We start from the raw sequence: 13,287 nt of genomic DNA, 5'->3' as shown, positions 1-13,287 counted from the left end.
GGCTGGCTGTGGCTGCGACCGGTGGCACAAAACAGCCAGAAAAACCATACGAGCAGCAAAGTGTGCACACACATCCGAGACCGTTTGCAGAAGCGCAGTTTGACCAGTGTCGTCTTTAAAAGGAAAGTTTTCAGAGAGCTTTCCGGCTTACGGCCATACTACCCTGAGAACGCCCGATCTCGTCCGATCTCGGAAGCTAAGCAGGGGCGGGCCTGGTGAGTACTTGGAATGGGAGACCGCCTGGGAATACCAGGTGCTGTAAGCTTTTTAGGCTCTTGGCTTTCAGCAGAGGGCGCTGTTTCCCACTTCTTGGAAAACGCCATCACTTTGAATGGAGGAAGAGTATTTATTTTGCCCTCATGTGAGGAACATCCATCTACAGTGTTTTTCTCTCTGCTGTGAAGTTCAAACAGGCTTACAGGCTGGCTGTGGCTGCGACCGGTGGCACAAAACAGCCAGAAAAACCATACGAGCAGCAAAGTGTGCACACACATCCGAGACCGTTTGCAGAAGCGCAGTTTGACCAGTGTCGTCTTTAAAAGGAAAGTTTTCAGAGAGCTTTCCGGCTTACGGCCATACTACCCTGAGAACGCCCGATCTCGTCCGATCTCGGAAGCTAAGCAGGGGCGGGCCTGGTTAGTACTTGGATGGGAGACCGCCTGGGAATACCAGGTGCTGTAAGCTTTTTAGGCTCTTGGCTTTCAGCAGAGGGCGCTGTTTCCCACTTCTTGGAAAACGCCATCACTTTGAATGGAGGAAGAGTATTTATTTTGCCCTCATGTGAGGAACATCCATCTACAGTGTTTTTCTCTCTGCTGTGAAGTTCAAACAGGCTTACAGGCTGGCTGTGGCTGCGACCGGTGGCACAAAACAGCCAGAAAAACCATACGAGCAGCAAAGTGTGCACACACATCCGAGACCGTTCGCAGAAGCGCAGTTTGACCAGTGTCGTCTTTAAAAGGAAAGTTTTCAGAGAGCTTTCCGGCTTACGGCCATACTACCCTGAGAACGCCCGATCTCGTCCGATCTCGGAAGCTAAGCAGGGGCGGGCCTGGTGAGTACTTGGAATGGGAGACCGCCTGGGAATACCAGGTGCTGTAAGCTTTTTAGGCTCTTGGCTTTCAGCAGAGGGCGCTGTTTCCCACTTCTTGGAAAACGCCATCACTTTGAATGGAGGAAGAGTATTTATTTTGCCCTCATGTGAGGAACATCCATCTACAGTGTTTTTCTCTCTGCTGTGAAGTTCAAACAGGCTTACAGGCTGGCTGTGGCTGCGACCGGTGGCACAAAACAGCCAGAAAAACCATACGAGCAGCAAAGTGTGCACACACATCCGAGACCGTTTGCAGAAGCGCAGTTTGACCAGTGTCGTCTTTAAAAGGAAAGTTTTCAGAGAGCTTTCCGGCTTACGGCCATACTACCCTGAGAACGCCCGATCTCGTCCGATCTCGGAAGCTAAGCAGGGGCGGGCCTGGTGAGTACTTGGATGGGAGACCGCCTGGGAATACCAGGTGCTGTAAGCTTTTTAGGCTCTTGGCTTTCAGCAGAGGGCGCTGTTTCCCACTTCTTGGAAAACGCCATCACTTTGAATGGAGGAAGAGTATTTATTTTGCCCTCATGTGAGGAACATCCATCTACAGTGTTTTTCTCTCTGCTGTGAAGTTCAAACAGGCTTACAGGCTGGCTGTGGCTGCGACCGGTGGCACAAAACAGCCAGAAAAACCATACGAGCAGCAAAGTGTGCACACACATCCGAGACCGTTTGCAGAAGCGCAGTTTGACCAGTGTCGTCTTTAAAAGGAAAGTTTTCAGAGAGCTTTCCGGCTTACGGCCATACTACCCTGAGAACGCCCGATCTCGTCCGATCTCGGAAGCTAAGCAGGGGCGGGCCTGGTGAGTACTTGGAATGGGAGACCGCCTGGGAATACCAGGTGCTGTAAGCTTTTTAGGCTCTTGGCTTTCAGCAGAGGGCGCTGTTTCCCACTTCTTGGAAAACGCCATCACTTTGAATGGAGGAAGAGTATTTATTTTGCCCTCATGTGAGGAACATCCATCTACAGTGTTTTTCTCTCTGCTGTGAAGTTCAAACAGGCTTACAGGCTGGCTGTGGCTGCGACCGGTGGCACAAAACAGCCAGAAAAACCATACGAGCAGCAAAGTGTGCACACACATCCGAGACCGTTTGCAGAAGCGCAGTTTGACCAGTGTCGTCTTTAAAAGGAAAGTTTTCAGAGAGCTTTCCGGCTTACGGCCATACTACCCTGAGAACGCCCGATCTCGTCCGATCTCGGAAGCTAAGCAGGGGCGGGCCTGGTGAGTACTTGGATGGGAGACCGCCTGGGAATACCAGGTGCTGTAAGCTTTTTAGGCTCTTGGCTTTCAGCAGAGGGCGCTGTTTCCCACTTCTTGGAAAACGCCATCACTTTGAATGGAGGAAGAGTATTTATTTTGCCCTCATGTGAGGAACATCCATCTACAGTGTTTTTCTCTCTGCTGTGAAGTTCAAACAGGCTTACAGGCTGGCTGTGGCTGCGACCGGTGGCACAAAACAGCCAGAAAAACCATACGAGCAGCAAAGTGTGCACACACATCCGAGACCGTTCGCAGAAGCGCAGTTTGACCAGTGTCGTCTTTAAAAGGAAAGTTTTCAGAGAGCTTTCCGGCTTACGGCCATACTACCCTGAGAACGCCCGATCTCGTCCGATCTCGGAAGCTAAGCAGGGGCGGGCCTGGTGAGTACTTGGAATGGGAGACCGCCTGGGAATACCAGGTGCTGTAAGCTTTTTAGGCTCTTGGCTTTCAGCAGAGGGCGCTGTTTCCCACTTCTTGGAAAACGCCATCACTTTGAATGGAGGAAGAGTATTTATTTTGCCCTCATGTGAGGAACATCCATCTACAGTGTTTTTCTCTCTGCTGTGAAGTTCAAACAGGCTTACAGGCTGGCTGTGGCTGCGACCGGTGGCACAAAACAGCCAGAAAAACCATACGAGCAGCAAAGTGTGCACACACATCCGAGACCGTTTGCAGAAGCGCAGTTTGACCAGTGTCGTCTTTAAAAGGAAAGTTTTCAGAGAGCTTTCCGGCTTACGGCCATACTACCCTGAGAACGCCCGATCTCGTCCGATCTCGGAAGCTAAGCAGGGGCGGGCCTGGTTAGTACTTGGATGGGAGACCGCCTGGGAATACCAGGTGCTGTAAGCTTTTTAGGCTCTTGGCTTTCAGCAGAGGGCGCTGTTTCCCACTTCTTGGAAAACGCCATCACTTTGAATGGAGGAAGAGTATTTATTTTGCCCTCATGTGAGGAACATCCATCTACAGTGTTTTTCTCTCTGCTGTGAAGTTCAAACAGGCTTACAGGCTGGCTGTGGCTGCGACCGGTGGCACAAAACAGCCAGAAAAACCATACGAGCAGCAAAGTGTGCACACACATCCGAGACCGTTTGCAGAAGCGCAGTTTGACCAGTGTCGTCTTTAAAAGGAAAGTTTTCAGAGAGCTTTCCGGCTTACGGCCATACTACCCTGAGAACGCCCGATCTTGTCCGATCTCGGAAGCTAAGCAGGGGCGGGCCTGGTGAGTACTTGGATGGGAGACCGCCTGGGAATACCAGGTGCTGTAAGCTTTTTAGGCTCTTGGCTTTCAGCAGAGGGCGCTGTTTCCCACTTCTTGGAAAACGCCATCACTTTGAATGGAGGAAGAGTATTTATTTTGCCCTCATGTGAGGAACATCCATCTACAGTGTTTTTCTCTCTGCTGTGAAGTTCAAACAGGCTTACAGGCTGGCTGTGGCTGCGACCGGTGGCACAAAACAGCCAGAAAAACCATACGAGCAGCAAAGTGTGCACACACATCCGAGACCGTTTGCAGAAGCGCAGTTTGACCAGTGTCGTCTTTAAAAGGAAAGTTTTCAGAGAGCTTTCCGGCTTACGGCCATACTACCCTGAGAACGCCCGATCTCGTCCGATCTCGGAAGCTAAGCAGGGGCGGGCCTGGTGAGTACTTGGAATGGGAGACCGCCTGGGAATACCAGGTGCTGTAAGCTTTTTAGGCTCTTGGCTTTCAGCAGAGGGCGCTGTTTCCCACTTCTTGGAAAACGCCATCACTTTGAATGGAGGAAGAGTATTTATTTTGCCCTCATGTGAGGAACATCCATCTACAGTGTTTTTCTCTCTGCTGTGAAGTTCAAACAGGCTTACAGGCTGGCTGTGGCTGCGACCGGTGGCACAAAACAGCCAGAAAAACCATACGAGCAGCAAAGTGTGCACACACATCCGAGACCGTTTGCAGAAGCGCAGTTTGACCAGTGTCGTCTTTAAAAGGAAAGTTTTCAGAGAGCTTTCCGGCTTACGGCCATACTACCCTGAGAACGCCCGATCTCGTCCGATCTCGGAAGCTAAGCAGGGGCGGGCCTGGTGAGTACTTGGATGGGAGACCGCCTGGGAATACCAGGTGCTGTAAGCTTTTTAGGCTCTTGGCTTTCAGCAGAGGGCGCTGTTTCCCACCTCTTGGAAAACGCCATCACTTTGAATGGAGGAAGAGTATTTATTTTGCCCTCATGGGAGGAACATCCATCTACAGTGTTTTTCTCTCTGCTGTGAAGTTCAAACAGGCTTACAGGCTGGCTGTGGCTGCGACCGGTGGCACAAAACAGCCAGAAAAACCATACGAGCAGCAAAGTGTGCACACACATCCGAGACCGTTTGCAGAAGCGCAGTTTGACCAGTGTCGTCTTTAAAAGGAAAGTTTTCAGAGAGCTTTCCGGCTTACGGCCATACTACCCTGAGAACGCCCGATCTCGTCCGATCTCGGAAGCTAAGCAGGGGCGGGCCTGGTGAGTACTTGGATGGGAGACCGCCTGGGAATACCAGGTGCTGTAAGCTTTTTAGGCTCTTGGCTTTCAGCAGAGGGCGCTGTTTCCCACTTCTTGGAAAACGCCATCACTTTGAATGGAGGAAGAGTATTTATTTTGCCCTCATGTGAGGAACATCCATCTACAGTGTTTTTCTCTCTGCTGTGAAGTTCAAACAGGCTTACAGGCTGGCTGTGGCTGCGACCGGTGGCACAAAACAGCCAGAAAAACCATACGAGCAGCAAAGTGTGCACACACATCCGAGACCGTTTGCAGAAGCGCAGTTTGACCAGTGTCGTCTTTAAAAGGAAAGTTTTCGGAGAGCTTTCCGGCTTACGGCCATACTACCCTGAGAACGCCCGATCTCGTCCGATCTCGGAAGCTAAGCAGGGGCGGGCCTGGTGAGTACTTGGATGGGAGACCGCCTGGGAATACCAGGTGCTGTAAGCTTTTTAGGCTCTTGGCTTTCAGCAGAGGGCGCTGTTTCCCACTTCTTGGAAAACGCCATCACTTTGAATGGAGGAAGAGTATTTATTTTGCCCTCATGTGAGGAACATCCATCTACAGTGTTTTTCTCTCTGCTGTGAAGTTCAAACAGGCTTACAGGCTGGCTGTGGCTGCGACCGGTGGCACAAAACAGCCAGAAAAACCATACGAGCAGCAAAGTGTGCACACACATCCGAGACCGTTTGCAGAAGCGCAGTTTGACCAGTGTCGTCTTTAAAAGGAAAGTTTTCAGAGAGCTTTCCGGCTTACGGCCATACTACCCTGAGAACGCCCGATCTCGTCCGATCTCGGAAGCTAAGCAGGGGCGGGCCTGGTTAGTACTTGGATGGGAGACCGCCTGGGAATACCAGGTGCTGTAAGCTTTTTAGGCTCTTGGCTTTCAGCAGAGGGCGCTGTTTCCCACCTCTCTGAAAACGCCATCACTTTGAATGGAGGAAGAGTATTTATTTTGCCCTCATGGGAGGAACATCCATCTACAGTGTTTTTCTCTCTGCTGTGAAGTTCAAACAGGCTTACAGGCTGGCTGTGGCTGCGACCGGTGGCACAAAACAGCCAGAAAAACCATACGAGCAGCAAAGTGTGCACACACATCCGAGACCGTTTGCAGAAGCGCAGTTTGACCAGTGTCGTCTTTAAAAGGAAAGTTTTCAGAGAGCTTTCCGGCTTACGGCCATACTACCCTGAGAACGCCCGATCTCGTCCGATCTCGGAAGCTAAGCAGGGGCGGGCCTGGTTAGTACTTGGATGGGAGACCGCCTGGGAATACCAGGTGCTGTAAGCTTTTTAGGCTCTTGGCTTTCAGCAGAGGGCGCTGTTTCCCACTTCTTGGAAAACGCCATCACTTTGAATGGAGGAAGAGTATTTATTTTGCCCTCATGTGAGGAACATCCATCTACAGTGTTTTTCTCTCTGCTGTGAAGTTCAAACAGGCTTACAGGCTGGCTGTGGCTGCGACCGGTGGCACAAAACAGCCAGAAAAACCATACGAGCAGCAAAGTGTGCACACACATCCGAGACCGTTTGCAGAAGCGCAGTTTGACCAGTGTCGTCTTTAAAAGGAAAGTTTTCAGAGAGCTTTCCGGCTTACGGCCATACTACCCTGAGAACGCCCGATCTCGTCCGATCTCGGAAGCTAAGCAGGGGCGGGCCTGGTGAGTACTTGGATGGGAGACCGCCTGGGAATACCAGGTGCTGTAAGCTTTTTAGGCTCTTGGCTTTCAGCAGAGGGCGCTGTTTCCCACTTCTTGGAAAACGCCATCACTTTGAATGGAGGAAGAGTATTTATTTTGCCCTCATGTGAGGAACATCCATCTACAGTGTTTTTCTCTCTGCTGTGAAGTTCAAACAGGCTTACAGGCTGGCTGTGGCTGCGACCGGTGGCACAAAACAGCCAGAAAAACCATACGAGCAGCAAAGTGTGCACACACATCCGAGACCGTTTGCAGAAGCGCAGTTTGACCAGTGTCGTCTTTAAAAGGAAAGTTTTCAGAGAGCTTTCCGGCTTACGGCCATACTACCCTGAGAACGCCCGATCTCGTCCGATCTCGGAAGCTAAGCAGGGGCGGGCCTGGTGAGTACTTGGAATGGGAGACCGCCTGGGAATACCAGGTGCTGTAAGCTTTTTAGGCTCTTGGCTTTCAGCAGAGGGCGCTGTTTCCCACTTCTTGGAAAACGCCATCACTTTGAATGGAGGAAGAGTATTTATTTTGCCCTCATGTGAGGAACATCCATCTACAGTGTTTTTCTCTCTGCTGTGAAGTTCAAACAGGCTTACAGGCTGGCTGTGGCTGCGACCGGTGGCACAAAACAGCCAGAAAAACCATACGAGCAGCAAAGTGTGCACACACATCCGAGACCGTTTGCAGAAGCGCAGTTTGACCAGTGTCGTCTTTAAAAGGAAAGTTTTCAGAGAGCTTTCCGGCTTACGGCCATACTACCCTGAGAACGCCCGATCTCGTCCGATCTCGGAAGCTAAGCAGGGGCGGGCCTGGTGAGTACTTGGATGGGAGACCGCCTGGGAATACCAGGTGCTGTAAGCTTTTTAGGCTCTTGGCTTTCAGCAGAGGGCGCTGTTTCCCACTTCTTGGAAAACGCCATCACTTTGAATGGAGGAAGAGTATTTATTTTGCCCTCATGTGAGGAACATCCATCTACAGTGTTTTTCTCTCTGCTGTGAAGTTCAAACAGGCTTACAGGCTGGCTGTGGCTGCGACCGGTGGCACAAAACAGCCAGAAAAACCATACGAGCAGCAAAGTGTGCACACACATCCGAGACCGTTTGCAGAAGCGCAGTTTGACCAGTGTCGTCTTTAAAAGGAAAGTTTTCAGAGAGCTTTCCGGCTTACGGCCATACTACCCTGAGAACGCCCGATCTCGTCCGATCTCGGAAGCTAAGCAGGGGCGGGCCTGGTTAGTACTTGGATGGGAGACCGCCTGGGAATACCAGGTGCTGTAAGCTTTTTAGGCTCTTGGCTTTCAGCAGAGGGCGCTGTTTCCCACTTCTTGGAAAACGCCATCACTTTGAATGGAGGAAGAGTATTTATTTTGCCCTCATGTGAGGAACATCCATCTACAGTGTTTTTCTCTCTGCTGTGAAGTTCAAACAGGCTTACAGGCTGGCTGTGGCTGCGACCGGTGGCACAAAACAGCCAGAAAAACCATACGAGCAGCAAAGTGTGCACACACATCCGAGACCGTTTGCAGAAGCGCAGTTTGACCAGTGTCGTCTTTAAAAGGAAAGTTTTCAGAGAGCTTTCCGGCTTACGGCCATACTACCCTGAGAACGCCCGATCTCGTCCGATCTCGGAAGCTAAGCAGGGGCGGGCCTGGTGAGTACTTGGATGGGAGACCGCCTGGGAATACCAGGTGCTGTAAGCTTTTTAGGCTCTTGGCTTTCAGCAGAGGGCGCTGTTTCCCACTTCTTGGAAAACGCCATCACTTTGAATGGAGGAAGAGTATTTATTTTGCCCTCATGTGAGGAACATCCATCTACAGTGTTTTTCTCTCTGCTGTGAAGTTCAAACAGGCTTACAGGCTGGCTGTGGCTGCGACCGGTGGCACAAAACAGCCAGAAAAACCATACGAGCAGCAAAGTGTGCACACACATCCGAGACCGTTTGCAGAAGCGCAGTTTGACCAGTGTCGTCTTTAAAAGGAAAGTTTTCAGAGAGCTTTCCGGCTTACGGCCATACTACCCTGAGAACGCCCGATCTCGTCCGATCTCGGAAGCTAAGCAGGGGCGGGCCTGGTTAGTACTTGGATGGGAGACCGCCTGGGAATACCAGGTGCTGTAAGCTTTTTAGGCTCTTGGCTTTCAGCAGAGGGCGCTGTTTCCCACTTCTTGGAAAACGCCATCACTTTGAATGGAGGAAGAGTATTTATTTTGCCCTCATGGGAGGAACATCCATCTACAGTGTTTTTCTCTCTGCTGTGAAGTTCAAACAGGCTTACAGGCTGGCTGTGGCTGCGACCGGTGGCACAAAACAGCCAGAAAAACCATACGAGCAGCAAAGTGTGCACACACATCCGAGACCGTTTGCAGAAGCGCAGTTTGACCAGTGTCGTCTTTAAAAGGAAAGTTTTCAGAGAGCTTTCCGGCTTACGGCCATACTACCCTGAGAACGCCCGATCTCGTCCGATCTCGGAAGCTAAGCAGGCGCGGGCCTGGTGAGTACTTGGATGGGAGACCGCCTGGGAATACCAGGTGCTGTAAGCTTTTTAGGCTCTTGGCTTTCAGCAGAGGGCGCTGTTTCCCACTTCTTGGAAAACGCCATCACTTTGAATGGAGGAAGAGTATTTATTTTGCCCTCATGTGAGGAACATCCATCTACAGTGTTTTTCTCTCTGCTGTGAAGTTCAAACAGGCTTACAGGCTGGCTGTGGCTGCGACCGGTGGCACAAAACAGCCAGAAAAACCATACGAGCAGCAAAGTGTGCACACACATCCGAGACCGTTTGCAGAAGCGCAGTTTGACCAGTGTCGTCTTTAAAAGGAAAGTTTTCAGAGAGCTTTCCGGCTTACGGCCATACTACCCTGAGAACGCCCGATCTCGTCCGATCTCGGAAGCTAAGCAGGGGCGGGCCTGGTTAGTACTTGGATGGGAGACCGCCTGGGAATACCAGGTGCTGTAAGCTTTTTAGGCTCTTGGCTTTCAGCAGAGGGCGCTGTTTCCCACCTCTCTGAAAACGCCATCACTTTGAATGGAGGAAGAGTATTTATTTTGCCCTCATGGGAGGAACATCCATCTACAGTGTTTTTCTCTCTGCTGTGAAGTTCAAACAGGCTTACAGGCTGGCTGTGGCTGCGACCGGTGGCACAAAACAGCCAGAAAAACCATACGAGCAGCAAAGTGTGCACACACATCCGAGACCGTTTGCAGAAGCGCAGTTTGACCAGTGTCGTCTTTAAAAGGAAAGTTTTCAGAGAGCTTTCCGGCTTACGGCCATACTACCCTGAGAACGCCCGATCTCGTCCGATCTCGGAAGCTAAGCAGGGGCGGGCCTGGTTAGTACTTGGATGGGAGACCGCCTGGGAATACCAGGTGCTGTAAGCTTTTTAGGCTCTTGGCTTTCAGCAGAGGGCGCTGTTTCCCACTTCTTGGAAAACGCCATCACTTTGAATGGAGGAAGAGTATTTATTTTGCCCTCATGTGAGGAACATCCATCTACAGTGTTTTTCTCTCTGCTGTGAAGTTCAAACAGGCTTACAGGCTGGCTGTGGCTGCGACCGGTGGCACAAAACAGCCAGAAAAACCATACGAGCAGCAAAGTGTGCACACACATCCGAGACCGTTTGCAGAAGCGCAGTTTGACCAGTGTCGTCTTTAAAAGGAAAGTTTTCAGAGAGCTTTCCGGCTTACGGCCATACTACCCTGAGAACGCCCGATCTCGTCCGATCTCGGAAGCTAAGCAGGGGCGGGCCTGGTGAGTACTTGGAATGGGAGACCGCCTGGGAATACCAGGTGCTGTAAGCTTTTTAGGCTCTTGGCTTTCAGCAGAGGGCGCTGTTTCCCACTTCTTGGAAAACGCCATCACTTTGAATGGAGGAAGAGTATTTATTTTGCCCTCATGTGAGGAACATCCATCTACAGTGTTTTTCTCTCTGCTGTGAAGTTCAAACAGGCTTACAGGCTGGCTGTGGCTGCGACCGGTGGCACAAAACAGCCAGAAAAACCATACGAGCAGCAAAGTGTGCACACACATCCGAGACCGTTTGCAGAAGCGCAGTTTGACCAGTGTCGTCTTTAAAAGGAAAGTTTTCAGAGAGCTTTCCGGCTTACGGCCATACTACCCTGAGAACGCCCGATCTCGTCCGATCTCGGAAGCTAAGCAGGGGCGGGCCTGGTGAGTACTTGGATGGGAGACCGCCTGGGAATACCAGGTGCTGTAAGCTTTTTAGGCTCTTGGCTTTCAGCAGAGGGCGCTGTTTCCCACTTCTTGGAAAACGCCATCACTTTGAATGGAGGAAGAGTATTTATTTTGCCCTCATGTGAGGAACATCCATCTACAGTGTTTTTCTCTCTGCTGTGAAGTTCAAACAGGCTTACAGGCTGGCTGTGGCTGCGACCGGTGGCACAAAACAGCCAGAAAAACCATACGAGCAGCAAAGTGTGCACACACATCCGAGACCGTTTGCAGAAGCGCAGTTTGACCAGTGTCGTCTTTAAAAGGAAAGTTTTCAGAGAGCTTTCCGGCTTACGGCCATACTACCCTGAGAACGCCCGATCTCGTCCGATCTCGGAAGCTAAGCAGGGGCGGGCCTGGTGAGTACTTGGATGGGAGACCGCCTGGGAATACCAGGTGCTGTAAGCTTTTTAGGCTCTTGGCTTTCAGCAGAGGGCGCTGTTTCCCACTTCTTGGAAAACGCCATCACTTTGAATGGAGGAAGAGTATTTATTTTGCCCTCATGTGAGGAACATCCATCTACAGTGTTTTTCTCTCTGCTGTGAAGTTCAAACAGGCTTACAGGCTGGCTGTGGCTGCGACCGGTGGCACAAAACAGCCAGAAAAACCATACGAGCAGCAAAGTGTGCACACACATCCGAGACCGTTTGCAGAAGCGCAGTTTGACCAGTGTCGTCTTTAAAAGGAAAGTTTTCAGAGAGCTTTCCGGCTTACGGCCATACTACCCTGAGAACGCCCGATCTCGTCCGATCTCGGAAGCTAAGCAGGGGCGGGCCTGGTGAGTACTTGGAATGGGAGACCGCCTGGGAATACCAGGTGCTGTAAGCTTTTTAGGCTCTTGGCTTTCAGCAGAGGGCGCTGTTTCCCACTTCTTGGAAAACGCCATCACTTTGAATGGAGGAAGAGTATTTATTTTGCCCTCATGTGAGGAACATCCATCTACAGTGTTTTTCTCTCTGCTGTGAAGTTCAAACAGGCTTACAGGCTGGCTGTGGCTGCGACCGGTGGCACAAAACAGCCAGAAAAACCATACGAGCAGCAAAGTGTGCACACACATCCGAGACCGTTTGCAGAAGCGCAGTTTGACCAGTGTCGTCTTTAAAAGGAAAGTTTTCAGAGAGCTTTCCGGCTTACGGCCATACTACCCTGAGAACGCCCGATCTCGTCCGATCTCGGAAGCTAAGCAGGGGCGGGCCTGGTGAGTACTTGGATGGGAGACCGCCTGGGAATACCAGGTGCTGTAAGCTTTTTAGGCTCTTGGCTTTCAGCAGAGGGCGCTGTTTCCCACTTCTTGGAAAACGCCATCACTTTGAATGGAGGAAGAGTATTTATTTTGCCCTCATGTGAGGAACATCCATCTACAGTGTTTTTCTCTCTGCTGTGAAGTTCAAACAGGCTTACAGGCTGGCTGTGGCTGCGACCGGTGGCACAAAACAGCCAGAAAAACCATACGAGCAGCAAAGTGTGCACACACATCCGAGACCGTTTGCAGAAGCGCAGTTTGACCAGTGTCGTCTTTAAAAGGAAAGTTTTCAGAGAGCTTTCCGGCTTACGGCCATACTACCCTGAGAACGCCCGATCTCGTCCGATCTCGGAAGCTAAGCAGGGGCGGGCCTGGTGAGTACTTGGATGGGAGACCGCCTGGGAATACCAGGTGCTGTAAGCTTTTTAGGCTCTTGGCTTTCAGCAGAGGGCGCTGTTTCCCACTTCTTGGAAAACGCCATCACTTTGAATGGAGGAAGAGTATTTATTTTGCCCTCATGTGAGGAACATCCATCTACAGTGTTTTTCTCTCTGCTGTGAAGTTCAAACAGGCTTACAGGCTGGCTGTGGCTGCGACCGGTGGCACAAAACAGCCAGAAAAACCATACGAGCAGCAAAGTGTGCACACACATCCGAGACCGTTTGCAGAAGCGCAGTTTGACCAGTGTCGTCTTTAAAAGGAAAGTTTTCAGAGAGCTTTCCGGCTTACGGCCATACTACCCTGAGAACGCCCGATCTCGTCCGATCTCGGAAGCTAAGCAGGGGCGGGCCTGGTGAGTACTTGGAATGGGAGACCGCCTGGGAATACCAGGTGCTGTAAGCTTTTTAGGCTCTTGGCTTTCAGCAGAGGGCGCTGTTTCCCACTTCTTGGAAAACGCCATCACTTTGAATGGAGGAAGAGTATTTATTTTGCCCTCATGTGAGGAACATCCATCTACAGTGTTTTTCTCTCTGCTGTGAAGTTCAAACAGGCTTACAGGCTGGCTGTGGCTGCGACCGGTGGCACAAAACAGCCAGAAAAACCATACGAGCAGCAAAGTGTGCACACACATCCGAGACCGTTTGCAGAAGCGCAGTTTGACCAGTGTCGTCTTTAAAAGGAAAGTTTTCAGAGAGCTTTCCGGCTTACGGCCATACTACCCTGAGAACGCCCGATCTCGTCCGATCTCGGAAGCTAAGCAGGGGCGGGCCTGGTGAGTACTTGGATGGGAGACCGCCTGGGAATACCAGGTGCTGTAAGCTTTTTAGGCTCTTGGCTTTCAGCAGA

General features: G+C 51.1%; 32 non-coding genes across 32 annotated transcripts; all 32 read left to right on the top strand.

Annotated features, from left to right (window-relative positions):
- Window positions 1-145: 145 nt before the first annotated feature.
- Window positions 146-265, top strand: LOC129175251 (5S ribosomal RNA). The gene has a single exon (XR_008568216.1). It is a non-coding gene; the product is annotated as a 5S ribosomal RNA (ribosomal RNA).
- A 300-nt stretch (window positions 266-565) lies between these two features.
- Window positions 566-684, top strand: LOC129175662 (5S ribosomal RNA). The gene has a single exon (XR_008568611.1). It is a non-coding gene; the product is annotated as a 5S ribosomal RNA (ribosomal RNA).
- Window positions 685-984: 300 nt separating this feature from the next.
- LOC129175250 (5S ribosomal RNA) lies at window positions 985-1,104 on the top strand. The gene has a single exon (XR_008568215.1). It is a non-coding gene; the product is annotated as a 5S ribosomal RNA (ribosomal RNA).
- Window positions 1,105-1,404: 300 nt separating this feature from the next.
- On the top strand, window positions 1,405-1,523 carry LOC129175672 (5S ribosomal RNA). Its single transcript, XR_008568621.1, has one exon. It is a non-coding gene; the product is annotated as a 5S ribosomal RNA (ribosomal RNA).
- A 300-nt stretch (window positions 1,524-1,823) lies between these two features.
- On the top strand, window positions 1,824-1,943 carry LOC129175249 (5S ribosomal RNA). The gene has a single exon (XR_008568214.1). It is a non-coding gene; the product is annotated as a 5S ribosomal RNA (ribosomal RNA).
- Window positions 1,944-2,243: 300 nt separating this feature from the next.
- LOC129175671 (5S ribosomal RNA) lies at window positions 2,244-2,362 on the top strand. Its single transcript, XR_008568620.1, has one exon. It is a non-coding gene; the product is annotated as a 5S ribosomal RNA (ribosomal RNA).
- Window positions 2,363-2,662: 300 nt separating this feature from the next.
- LOC129175248 (5S ribosomal RNA) lies at window positions 2,663-2,782 on the top strand. Its single transcript, XR_008568213.1, has one exon. It is a non-coding gene; the product is annotated as a 5S ribosomal RNA (ribosomal RNA).
- A 300-nt stretch (window positions 2,783-3,082) lies between these two features.
- LOC129175651 (5S ribosomal RNA) lies at window positions 3,083-3,201 on the top strand. Its single transcript, XR_008568600.1, has one exon. It is a non-coding gene; the product is annotated as a 5S ribosomal RNA (ribosomal RNA).
- A 300-nt stretch (window positions 3,202-3,501) lies between these two features.
- LOC129175184 (5S ribosomal RNA) lies at window positions 3,502-3,620 on the top strand. The gene has a single exon (XR_008568153.1). It is a non-coding gene; the product is annotated as a 5S ribosomal RNA (ribosomal RNA).
- A 300-nt stretch (window positions 3,621-3,920) lies between these two features.
- LOC129175246 (5S ribosomal RNA) lies at window positions 3,921-4,040 on the top strand. The gene has a single exon (XR_008568212.1). It is a non-coding gene; the product is annotated as a 5S ribosomal RNA (ribosomal RNA).
- A 300-nt stretch (window positions 4,041-4,340) lies between these two features.
- Window positions 4,341-4,459, top strand: LOC129175670 (5S ribosomal RNA). Its single transcript, XR_008568619.1, has one exon. It is a non-coding gene; the product is annotated as a 5S ribosomal RNA (ribosomal RNA).
- A 300-nt stretch (window positions 4,460-4,759) lies between these two features.
- LOC129175669 (5S ribosomal RNA) lies at window positions 4,760-4,878 on the top strand. Its single transcript, XR_008568618.1, has one exon. It is a non-coding gene; the product is annotated as a 5S ribosomal RNA (ribosomal RNA).
- Window positions 4,879-5,178: 300 nt separating this feature from the next.
- Window positions 5,179-5,297, top strand: LOC129175667 (5S ribosomal RNA). The gene has a single exon (XR_008568616.1). It is a non-coding gene; the product is annotated as a 5S ribosomal RNA (ribosomal RNA).
- A 300-nt stretch (window positions 5,298-5,597) lies between these two features.
- On the top strand, window positions 5,598-5,716 carry LOC129175640 (5S ribosomal RNA). Its single transcript, XR_008568589.1, has one exon. It is a non-coding gene; the product is annotated as a 5S ribosomal RNA (ribosomal RNA).
- A 300-nt stretch (window positions 5,717-6,016) lies between these two features.
- On the top strand, window positions 6,017-6,135 carry LOC129175629 (5S ribosomal RNA). The gene has a single exon (XR_008568578.1). It is a non-coding gene; the product is annotated as a 5S ribosomal RNA (ribosomal RNA).
- Window positions 6,136-6,435: 300 nt separating this feature from the next.
- LOC129175666 (5S ribosomal RNA) lies at window positions 6,436-6,554 on the top strand. Its single transcript, XR_008568615.1, has one exon. It is a non-coding gene; the product is annotated as a 5S ribosomal RNA (ribosomal RNA).
- Window positions 6,555-6,854: 300 nt separating this feature from the next.
- Window positions 6,855-6,974, top strand: LOC129175245 (5S ribosomal RNA). The gene has a single exon (XR_008568211.1). It is a non-coding gene; the product is annotated as a 5S ribosomal RNA (ribosomal RNA).
- A 300-nt stretch (window positions 6,975-7,274) lies between these two features.
- On the top strand, window positions 7,275-7,393 carry LOC129175665 (5S ribosomal RNA). The gene has a single exon (XR_008568614.1). It is a non-coding gene; the product is annotated as a 5S ribosomal RNA (ribosomal RNA).
- Window positions 7,394-7,693: 300 nt separating this feature from the next.
- On the top strand, window positions 7,694-7,812 carry LOC129175618 (5S ribosomal RNA). The gene has a single exon (XR_008568567.1). It is a non-coding gene; the product is annotated as a 5S ribosomal RNA (ribosomal RNA).
- Window positions 7,813-8,112: 300 nt separating this feature from the next.
- Window positions 8,113-8,231, top strand: LOC129175664 (5S ribosomal RNA). Its single transcript, XR_008568613.1, has one exon. It is a non-coding gene; the product is annotated as a 5S ribosomal RNA (ribosomal RNA).
- Window positions 8,232-8,531: 300 nt separating this feature from the next.
- LOC129175607 (5S ribosomal RNA) lies at window positions 8,532-8,650 on the top strand. The gene has a single exon (XR_008568556.1). It is a non-coding gene; the product is annotated as a 5S ribosomal RNA (ribosomal RNA).
- Window positions 8,651-8,950: 300 nt separating this feature from the next.
- On the top strand, window positions 8,951-9,069 carry LOC129175196 (5S ribosomal RNA). Its single transcript, XR_008568165.1, has one exon. It is a non-coding gene; the product is annotated as a 5S ribosomal RNA (ribosomal RNA).
- Window positions 9,070-9,369: 300 nt separating this feature from the next.
- LOC129175596 (5S ribosomal RNA) lies at window positions 9,370-9,488 on the top strand. The gene has a single exon (XR_008568545.1). It is a non-coding gene; the product is annotated as a 5S ribosomal RNA (ribosomal RNA).
- Window positions 9,489-9,788: 300 nt separating this feature from the next.
- On the top strand, window positions 9,789-9,907 carry LOC129175585 (5S ribosomal RNA). Its single transcript, XR_008568534.1, has one exon. It is a non-coding gene; the product is annotated as a 5S ribosomal RNA (ribosomal RNA).
- Window positions 9,908-10,207: 300 nt separating this feature from the next.
- LOC129175244 (5S ribosomal RNA) lies at window positions 10,208-10,327 on the top strand. The gene has a single exon (XR_008568210.1). It is a non-coding gene; the product is annotated as a 5S ribosomal RNA (ribosomal RNA).
- A 300-nt stretch (window positions 10,328-10,627) lies between these two features.
- LOC129175663 (5S ribosomal RNA) lies at window positions 10,628-10,746 on the top strand. The gene has a single exon (XR_008568612.1). It is a non-coding gene; the product is annotated as a 5S ribosomal RNA (ribosomal RNA).
- A 300-nt stretch (window positions 10,747-11,046) lies between these two features.
- LOC129175661 (5S ribosomal RNA) lies at window positions 11,047-11,165 on the top strand. Its single transcript, XR_008568610.1, has one exon. It is a non-coding gene; the product is annotated as a 5S ribosomal RNA (ribosomal RNA).
- A 300-nt stretch (window positions 11,166-11,465) lies between these two features.
- LOC129175243 (5S ribosomal RNA) lies at window positions 11,466-11,585 on the top strand. Its single transcript, XR_008568209.1, has one exon. It is a non-coding gene; the product is annotated as a 5S ribosomal RNA (ribosomal RNA).
- Window positions 11,586-11,885: 300 nt separating this feature from the next.
- LOC129175660 (5S ribosomal RNA) lies at window positions 11,886-12,004 on the top strand. The gene has a single exon (XR_008568609.1). It is a non-coding gene; the product is annotated as a 5S ribosomal RNA (ribosomal RNA).
- Window positions 12,005-12,304: 300 nt separating this feature from the next.
- On the top strand, window positions 12,305-12,423 carry LOC129175659 (5S ribosomal RNA). Its single transcript, XR_008568608.1, has one exon. It is a non-coding gene; the product is annotated as a 5S ribosomal RNA (ribosomal RNA).
- Window positions 12,424-12,723: 300 nt separating this feature from the next.
- LOC129175242 (5S ribosomal RNA) lies at window positions 12,724-12,843 on the top strand. The gene has a single exon (XR_008568208.1). It is a non-coding gene; the product is annotated as a 5S ribosomal RNA (ribosomal RNA).
- A 300-nt stretch (window positions 12,844-13,143) lies between these two features.
- Window positions 13,144-13,262, top strand: LOC129175658 (5S ribosomal RNA). Its single transcript, XR_008568607.1, has one exon. It is a non-coding gene; the product is annotated as a 5S ribosomal RNA (ribosomal RNA).
- The last annotated feature ends 25 nt before the right edge of the window (window positions 13,263-13,287 follow it).

The sequence above is a fragment of the Dunckerocampus dactyliophorus genome, unplaced genomic scaffold (genome assembly GCF_027744805.1).
Source record: "Dunckerocampus dactyliophorus isolate RoL2022-P2 unplaced genomic scaffold, RoL_Ddac_1.1 HiC_scaffold_23, whole genome shotgun sequence".
Taxonomy (NCBI): domain Eukaryota; kingdom Metazoa; phylum Chordata; class Actinopteri; order Syngnathiformes; family Syngnathidae; genus Dunckerocampus; species Dunckerocampus dactyliophorus.
This window is presented reverse-complemented; position numbering and strand designations above follow the sequence as displayed.